A 10,051-nucleotide genomic window follows, 5' to 3' on the forward strand; every position below is an offset into this window, starting at 1 on the left:
CCATGACTCGCTGCGTTTGTGTGGATTCTTGAACAGCTCTGAACTTAACAGATGGGCCTAGGGAAGAGCATGTTGGCTGGTTTGGCAGTGAGGAGGGGAGAATTGTATGAGGTTTCTGCTATTCTCTCAGGGTAATATGAGGCCAAGTCATCTTCTGAGAGCAGGGGTTGGGGTGTGGGTGAGCAGTCCTGGGGAGGATGCTGAGGCTTTGAAGAGACAGGAGAAGTAAAATAGTAGTAGTCAGTTTGGAGAGTGGGGACACCTACACAAAAGGTTTGCAGAGCAGTGACTGAGATGGCCAGGCAGATTTGAGTGTCCATTTCAGATTATTTGCAGTTATGAATTTAAGCTATCAGTATGTTTGTGAATTTTTCTCAGGCAATATCTAGCTGTTTGGTACAGTTGAGGATATAGGAAATGTTGAGTGCCAAATTTTTTTTTTTTTTTTTTTTTAGAATATGTATATTTTTTTCCTTCAGAGACACTAGATGGGTCTTAAACAAAGAAGGAAAAGGCATATGTTGCAAAGCCTTTAATGATATTTGCACTTTTTAAAATATGCATAATTTCACACCTATTGTTAATTAGCCATTATTTCAATGCTTGCAAATCATCTGCCTCCGGGCTTAGTCATGATGCCTGAATCTAAATTAATAAATTAAGGAATAGCAACAGTTCAACCAATCATATCTGTATTCCTTCATGATAAGCAAGATGCATATGAGAGTTTTAAATGCCTATTATATATTCATATGTAAATTGTGAACCTACTTTTATAGCTGTATAAAATCAAATGAACTAAGGGAATATTTAAACCGAAGGTCACACACTTTATGGAACCCAAATTCTTCATTCATGCCGTCCCCAATTTTAGCCATTTGGCATCCAGCTCTTCTTAAAATTTATATTGCCCAAAAAAGGGTGCTCATCTGCTTTGGAGATGACTGAATAGATGAAGTCATCAGATGCCTACAAGCTGGGATTTTGCCTAAGAACAGTTTCTGTTATGATAGTCTTTTGTGACATTTTAACCTAATATTGGGGAATACCTGTATTGCTCAAGATTGTCTACATGATTTCTTTGATTAATAAATAAACATGTTGGAGATGTTTGATAATCAAGATTTTAGATAAATTTTCAACCACATTAGCTCTATTAACAATGAAAAATGTAGATGTAATATCCAATAGTGAACACTTTAGAAAACACAAGCCTCTGAGAAGACCCATCATATTTTGCTCTTTCTGCAAAATCTTTTTTTGTTTCAAGGGGGAAAATGGGTGTAACAGCCCCCGGCCTGAGCAAAGCAGACCTGCGGACCTGGGCACACAACACTGTGTGTGACCTGGGCAGCTGATGTCTACCCTATCATTTTTGTAAACCCGTAGAGAGAAAATGGTAAATTAACCTTAAAATGTAACTTTAAAATGTGAAACAGGAAGTAAGCAGGGGGTGAAAACTCTTGGTCTCACAAAGGAGTGAGATGTAAATGTAAAGTCTTGCACCCAGATTTGAATAAGCATTCATCTATGGTCCTCAGACTTCCCGTCATCAAGTGTAAATTGTTTACTTCCTTTTTGACATCCTTGTGGTTATCTATGGATCACCACCACTACCCCCACCGCCCATCCCCACATCACAAGACTCCATTCCTGCACTTGTACCCTTAGGAATGTCTTGGTCTCAAACCCTTATAACTGGTTTGCCATCCTCTTTAATCACACAGTCAACTTCCCTGTGAATGTGGTACCCACCCAGAGTGAGAGAGCCATTATGATTTCTGCTAATGTCTGCTCCCTGTAGGTAAGCCCTGAATAATAGTTCATGTCTCAGAAAATGTCCAGTGTCTTCTTTGTTCTCTCTGGACTGGCAAAGCCCTCACAGGCCACAACAATGTGGGTGACCTGTCATTAACTACACTCCTTTATGTGAAAAAGAGGCAAAAATGAGATGCAGAGGGAAAATTCTGCATTTAAACTCCACAACCTCCAACATACTGAGTAAGATCTTGGCTCTGACAATGGTTTCTTCATGCCACCCTGTGGAGAAAGATGAAACAAACAACAACAATTTTACAATGCTTTCACTGTAATATACATACTTCAATTCCATTAGGGTAATAGAGTATTTTATTAATCAATAAGGTCTTGGCTATAGATAGAGCCCAGTATTGTTTTTTATTAAGTGTGGTATGATGCAGCAGACTCCATTCATCCCTAAAGCCATCACTGGTGTGCCATGCTGAACATATCTGTCAAAATGTGCACATTCCACAACAGTAACTACAATATGCACTCACATTTCCTTGTTCTAAATGTATTTCCAATATATGATAAGGTAGAGTGTGGAAAAGCTTAAAAGCTTTCAAAATCCTCTAAAACAAATTGGCAAGAAAGAAAGTCAGATGCTGAATCTGTAAAGATAGATTGTTTCCTCAAGGATCAAGATAATACATTGTTTAGAATAAGCCTAAAATTGCACTTTTCAGTTCTCAGTATCATCCATTTGGCTTTGAAAATCTCTCTCACTGAACATATCAACACTGGGGTAAATAGTTTTAATACTTGAAAACATACCAAGCTCTAATGCCTTATAGATCACTGACAACCCTTTTTGCACAGTTCACAGCTTCTGTGATGTCATCTTGCAGCAAAACTGAGAAAGAGACAGTGAGGAATAAAAACAATTTTCTTAGAACTTTTATTATAAGTTGAGTGCTTACATATTTGTATGTGGGTACATCATATGTGCATGATTCAGCCTTACATTCATATATATGATTGCTATATAATCAGGGAGAATATGTACCAAAAAGTATCAGTGGTTATAAATCTCTGGGTAGTAAGATTATGGATAAATATTTTTCTTCTCTGTATTTTCTAATTATTATTTAATGACCACAGAGTATTATATAATACAAAGTATTTAAAAATTAAATTAACTGGACTTAGACATGAAGAATATTCTAAGGTTAATCTTCTCTAACAGGAATTTATCACTTAAAAATGTAACAATATCAAATTTGAAAAACCTACCCATATTGTATTCACTAAAGATTCCACGCTATATTTATTTTTATATAAGTTCAACAAAACATTTATTCCACCCCAAATAAACAAATCCATAAACTAGCTTGTTAGGTGTAGTGACGTTATGTAGGAACTGTATTTTTTGGAGATACAAACTAAAGAATTTAGAAATGAGATGTTGTAATTGTTAGGTTCAGAGCCGTTCAAGAATCCACACAAATGCAGCGAGTCATGGTTTAAGTAGAGAATTTAAGGTTTATTAGAGGAAGAAAGCAGAAGAAAGCAGGTGGGAGCCATCAGAAAAGAAAGAAAGGAAAAATGGCTCCGGCCCTCTTTCTGAGAGCAGCATTTTTTAAAGGAAAAACCCATGTTGGGTATTGGGGGGAAGGTCCTGCTGAGTGTGTTCTGGGCCTCGATTGGGTGAGTGCTTATCAGTTTCTGCTGACTGGTTACTAGGGTTCTAACACACTACTCTTCTTTGATGTGCACTATATTATCTATGTGGAGGAAGCAGACTTTTTGGCTTGTTTGTGGTCATTCATCTTTATGGGCCTATCTGATCTTGCCTTGTCTGCCCCACTGGAGTCTAGGTGCCACTGTGACTGGGATTCCTAAAACAGCCTTCAACCCTTAGTTTATGGCACACCTGGTATTTATGAGATAAGCAGCAGGGCCATGGATCAGACATTCCTTCTATATGTTAGACTCTTTTTCTGGGGCCTGACAGTAATGTTTCTAATTCACTTTGAATTCTTAAAGCAAATATATGTATATAGAGATATAGAGATAGAGAAGAGCTATATATAGACATACACAAATATACACACATATACATATATGAAGTAAATACGGCAAAATGTTAACAAATATTAAAAATACTTAATAGGCATGTGCCAATTTGGATGTATTATGTCCCCCAAAATGCCATGTTCTTTGATGCAGCCTTGTGGAGGCTGATGTATTAGTGTTGATTAGATTGAAATCTTTGGATTAGGCTGTTTAAATGGAGATGTGACCCATCCAACTGTGGGTAATACCTTTGATTAGATTATTTTCATGGAAGTGTGGCTCTGCCCTTTCAGCATGGGTCTTGATTAGTTTCCTGGAGCCCTATAAAAGCTCACAAACAGAAGGACCTCAGAGTAGCTGCAGCTTAGAGAGACATTTTTGAAGATGGCCATTGAAAGCTGACCCTGATATTTTGGAGAATGCCATTTTGAAACACAACCTGGGAGCAAGCAGATGCCAGCCACATGCCTTCCCAGCTAAGAGAGGTTTTCCGGACGCCATTGGTCTTCCTTCGGTGGAGGTATACTTGTGTTGATGCCTTAATCTGGACAATATTTTCATGGATTTCAGACTGTAAACTTATAACCAAATAAATCCACTTTATAAAAGCCAATCCATTTCTGTTATTTTGCATAATGACAGCATTAGGGAACTGGAACAGGGCATATGATTGTTTATTACACTAATGTCTCTAACTTTCTATGTATTTAGAAAATTTCATAATAAAAAGAAAAAAACAAACTCAAAAGGACCTCACAAACTAATGTTCTCTAAATCTCCCCAAAGTAAATGGGGATATGGCATTGTTCTTGAAAAAGCATTAAGACCATTTACAATACATTGATAGGCCATTCCAAAAACTTTTATATATTAAAAAACACCAAACTTCTTTGATTGCAGACCTTATATTCTTACTAAGGGAATTATGAGGTAGATAACACTGAGTATCTAGAATTTGAGAGTTTTTCTAGGTGCCTGATGGACCCTTCCAGGCTTTGACATTTGTGTTGCATCTCTCTTTTAAGTATAACCCCATGGTCCTGTGCCATCACTTGTACGTTATCTGGTCTTACCCTTGCAGGATATACCCCAGGCATTAACTGCTCTTGGGGCTTTGCCGTCACTACACCAGTAGTGACTATTGATCTGAAAAATCCTTTAACAGGTACTTTGGTCTCCACACTTGTAGTTCATAGCTCTTGTGTTATAACCACTCTCCCATTTGGCCAAGCACACCCTTGAAAAGACTGCTTTTTAGTAATAAGGGATGCAACACCAAATCATTTATACTATTTCTATTTTACTAATGATTTATCTTATAATTTTAAAGGTGTTTTCAACCTGCAAAATATTGTAACACTTAGTTGTTAAAGGACCTCTAAGAAACCCTTGTGTGATGCAATTCACTTTGTAACAGTAATGACCAAGATAATGTATGTTCAAAAATATTTAAATGGATTTTTCTTCCATTACTTTTATGGCTTCCCCATCCCTTAGGTAACCTTCACCCTCAAATAGAAGAATCAGCAGAATTGTTTAGTGGATTTTGTAAATTCATAGTTGAAACTTAGGCTGATAAGAAAAAAAATTGATTTGAGGCAAAGAGGAATTCCTGAAAGAATGTTTCTCAGAATAGCTACAGGTAGATTTGAATAGCCAGAATCTGGAAGACAAGAGTTAGAGAATTGGAAAAAACATTTCATCCATCCACTCGTTCAATCTATATACAGTGTTTATGTTAATAAATATAGATAAAAAATAAAGTGCCTGTTACTTGAGGCATACCTTGAATTGTGTGGAAAAAAATGAAAAATAGTTAATCCAGCAGGGTGAGTAAGAATAATAACACATTATTTTATGTTTGGTTTCAGGGATCTTTACATAACACAGTTATTGAGGGGAAATAGGTTCCTAATGCTCTTTGTATGGAGAGTTCATAATTTTGGAATCTTTTCTGTTAAAAATATCATGGCAGGGAATTAAAAAAAAAACATACTTATCACTCTAGGTTCTCAGAACCAGAGTTCTAAATAGGAAATGGCTGGAATCAAGAATTAAGGACTTGACTGAGATATTGCAGATCCTCAAATGTATCTTTTAGTCAGCCTACACCTGCCATTGAGTCTGAGGCACCTGGCAAATTCAGTGGAACAAGACAAGAACAACAGGTCCTACAGTACTTGGAAAGGTAGGAATGTTGCCTTTCCATGCCCTTGTCCCTGCATCTGGTATCTCTGGCTATTCAGCAACAAATTGATATTTTAAACTGTAAGTATGCAAAACCTCAAAGAAATAGAAAAGTCCATTCACTCAAATCCCCTTTTTATTGTTCTCTCCTAGTGCCTGTTCCCCCTCTGGAAGTATGAAGGAGAGCAGACCTATACTTTGGCAGTCTGATTCCCCTGAATCCAGCCATTCTAAGTCTTTTCAGAGTTCTGGCCAATTTACACCTTTCAACTTCTTGCCCTGGACAGGCAGGAAGGAGGAGAAGCCCCAGAACAAGGACAGCCTTCATGCTGACTGGGGAGCTGACCTCTAGGCTGAATAGGGCAAGCTGGGTTTGTATTTAACATCTGTTAACTCCCTTCTTCTCCTAATCATTTGTGGGCTCTACCCTTTGAGCTACACAGAAAGCAGGAACTGTATATCGATCCACCAACATTAAAAGGTTTTCTTTGAAGATAAATACCCTAATAAATGAAAAGTTATCAACAGGAAAATAATGAAATCACATTGCTTAAAGATGTGGCACAGGAAGAGATGGGAAGTTGTATTGTTTCTCGAACAGGAAGTTCTTTATTTTATTATGAATTTGAGGAACTATAAAGAAAAATAACCTAATGAGCATTTTACACAGATTAAAATGAACCTGGATCTTTAACTAACATTTCATAAAGTTGTCTTCTCTGCATTCAGTACTTTGTATTCATCTTTCACTTTAAAATTATTCTATATACAGTGTTCGAAGAAAAGACACGACACTGCTAATGTAAATAGAAAGACGAGAGCTTTATTAACAGTATAACAATTCATGAATTGGGCAACAAGAAGTAAAAGCAGGGGATCCAAAGTGGTTGGGGGACATTGTGAAATTAAAATCCAAAGTAGAAATGGAAATGGTGGATCTTAGGTGAGCTCTGTACCAGTGGCTTATTGGAACATCAAGGCAGTAGGAAACTTGCCTGAGACTGATAAGAGCTTAGTCCCCATTTTCTTGTCCTATTTCCTATAAGTCTCTTTCTCCAAGCTGCACATTCCTGAAAATGATTGCATCAGCAAAGGGTGTCCACCTTGTGTGCCTCCTTTGCTGGGAACCATTTTGTAACCAGGCCCTGAAGTTCAATGGAGAGTTCCTTTAATGTTTCCCCCTTTTCATCAAAATCTTTCAAAGAAAGCATTGCTGATGAAGATTGTCTGCTGTCCAATGAGGATAAAGCAATATCTTAAGCATCCATAAAGCTGGAAAGGTCCAGTGTCTTCCCAGGGAAGAGGGAATATGTTACAGAACTGTGGCCAACTGAGGCAACACTGGAAAAATGTATTTCATCAAAGGTCACTGACAAGATATCTGAAAGACACGAGAGGAATATTATTCAGGAGCAACAGTATTCTGGGGTAAGTGAAGGCAGTTACCAGAGCTTTGGTCCTGAAAGGCATCATAAGTGCAGGCCTCAAGATCAAAAGCCTGACTTACCAGCATGATTTTGGAGGTTAGGGATTGTGGAGCCATAGCCATTATCCTGGAAATAAAACAATGAATTAAACCTAACACCTAGACATCACTAGACATCCCTGAAGGTCGGGAAAGTGATTAAACGAGATGAAGGGGTAGCAACGGACAAGATAGGATTTAACAAAGGATTACAAACACTGAATCTTTATATAAATGAATATATTATTTTAGATGCTAGGGTATTAGAATAGTTAGAAGGAAATAACAGAAATGTTGGAACTGTAACCCATAACATTCTTTGAAATTTGCTCTATAGCTACTCATCAAATTGTACTTTGAAAGTTATCACCTTTCTGTATATATGCTATATTTCACAATTAGGAAATAACTGAAACTGTGGAACTGTAACCCATAACATTCTTTCAAATTACCTATAACTTGTTAAATCATACTTTGAAAGTTATCACTGTTCTCGCTCTATATATTATATATCACAATAAAAAATGTAAAAAAAAAACTATAATAATTATAAGTAGAAAAATATTGACAGTGTTTGGAATATGCTCCTAATCAAGTCTACAGAAGATCCTAGATACAAGCAGCTAAATAAATCACATACTGTGAGGGTCTCTATTTCTTGCAGGATCTGAATATTTTATTTGATGTCCTTAGTGTTTTGTTCAATTTTGCTGAATTGCCTTACGTAAAAGCAACATTGCTCCCCTAAGAGGGCACATGTGCCTCTTTGCTGAGCTGGGAGGACATCAAGTGCCCCAGGGTTTCGTAAGACAACTTTGATATACTATCTACTTTGAGTTCTAAGTTCCACAGTGCCTTAGTGGTATTATTAAAGGTGCCCTCAATAGTTTTTGACATGTTTCAGGTGGATTTATCAAGTTCAGGAATTCCATGGAACCAAAATATACTTCTCAGAAATTTCTGTACTATACCAGGCCTTTCCCTTAAGGCGTTTTATTCCATAGTGTACTGCTTAAGTCTAAAGTGGTTTTTGAGTTGATAAACAAAAGATGACATTATGGCTACATTTTTGTTTCTAATTGGTCCCTCTTCCCTAAGTTAGGGAGTAAGGCTATTTCTGTGCAAGTCCCCCTTCAGGCTTAAAAGATAAATATCAGAAATTGTTGCCCCATTGTACCTATCTTACTCATAAAGAAAAGGAAGCCTCCATAGCACAAATTTCCCAGACTGTAATTAATTTCTCTCTTTACATAAACAATGATAATGGCACTGGACTATATCTAGGGACAATCCCAGCTGACCTCTGCAATTAGACCTTTTGGTATGACAAGGTAAAGGTAAATTGTATCTTCTCTGCAGTGACATGATAATCAAGGAGGACTCTGATGATAATGTACTTGACACTTATTATTTTGAGCTTTATGAGACACCATTTCTATCATTGGGAACTTTTCAGGACATTGGAACACCAGTGTCTTCCTTGTCTGTAACTCTGACAATCATACAATCTCTAGACCAATTCTCAGGCCTCCCTTGGACACAAGTTCCTAATAGTACTTCACTCACTTATATCAGCTACACTGCAATGTAAATTGTTCACACTCCGCTCAATCCCATAATTTTTTTTAAACATTTTTTATTGTGAAATATAACATACGCAGAAAAGTGATAAATTTCAAAGTACAATTTAACAAGCAGTTATAGAGAAAATTTCAAAGTATGGTATGGGTTACAGTTCCACAATTTCAGGTGTTTCCTTCTTGCAATTCCAATACATTAGAGACTAAAAAGAAATATCTATATAATGTTTCAGTAGTCGTAATCAACTGTTAAATCCTATCTTCTCTGTTATAACTCCTCCCTCTCATTTGATCATTCTCTCAATCTTCAGGGATATTTGGGAAATGACCATTCTAACTTCTTCATGTTGGAAAGGGGTGTTGACATTATGGGGGAGGGGCATGCAGCTGGTTGATGTCCTGGGAGAGACTGGTACCTCTGGGTTTTGGGGCTTATCTGGCATAGGGAAAATCAGAAAATTAAGTTTCTGAAAAATAAACATAGTGATAGTGAGTAAAACTTTTTTTATAGAGTCTCAGATAGATCTCTGGGTATTCTTTAGGGTTTTCAGGAACACTGTTTGTTGGGGCTTGATATACCACGGCAATTTGCAATATTTAGGTGAAACTTGCATAAGGGTAACCTTCAGAGAAGCCTCTCAACTCTATTTGAAATCTCTTAGCCACTGAAACCTTATTTTGTTACCTTTTTCCCCCTTTTGGTCTTTTGGTCAAGAAGGCATTGTCAATCCTGCATTGCCAGGGCCAGGCTCATTCCTGTCAACCCCATAATTTTACCAACTTTGTCTGTAAAGATGCAAACTCCTCCATGTCTGGAGGTTGAAAGGAGAACAAACAAAACTGCTGGATCATGGATAGTACTTTAACCATCAATCTGGATGGCACAGATTTTTTGTTCTTATGTGGAAAAAAATGCCTATATAGCCTTTCAACAAGCCTGAAGTGAGACTTGCACAGTAACAGCCTTACTCCCTGATCTAGAGAAGAGCAACCAATTAGA

General features: G+C 37.2%; 1 pseudogene; it reads right to left on the reverse strand.

Annotated features, from left to right (window-relative positions):
- Nucleotides 1-1,973: 1,973 nt before the first annotated feature.
- On the reverse strand, nucleotides 1,974-6,334 carry LOC119542046 (annotated as a pseudogene).
- Nucleotides 6,335-10,051: the final 3,717 nt, after the last annotated feature.

Source organism: Choloepus didactylus, chromosome 8 (genome assembly GCF_015220235.1).
Source record: "Choloepus didactylus isolate mChoDid1 chromosome 8, mChoDid1.pri, whole genome shotgun sequence".
NCBI lineage: Eukaryota > Metazoa > Chordata > Mammalia > Pilosa > Megalonychidae > Choloepus > Choloepus didactylus.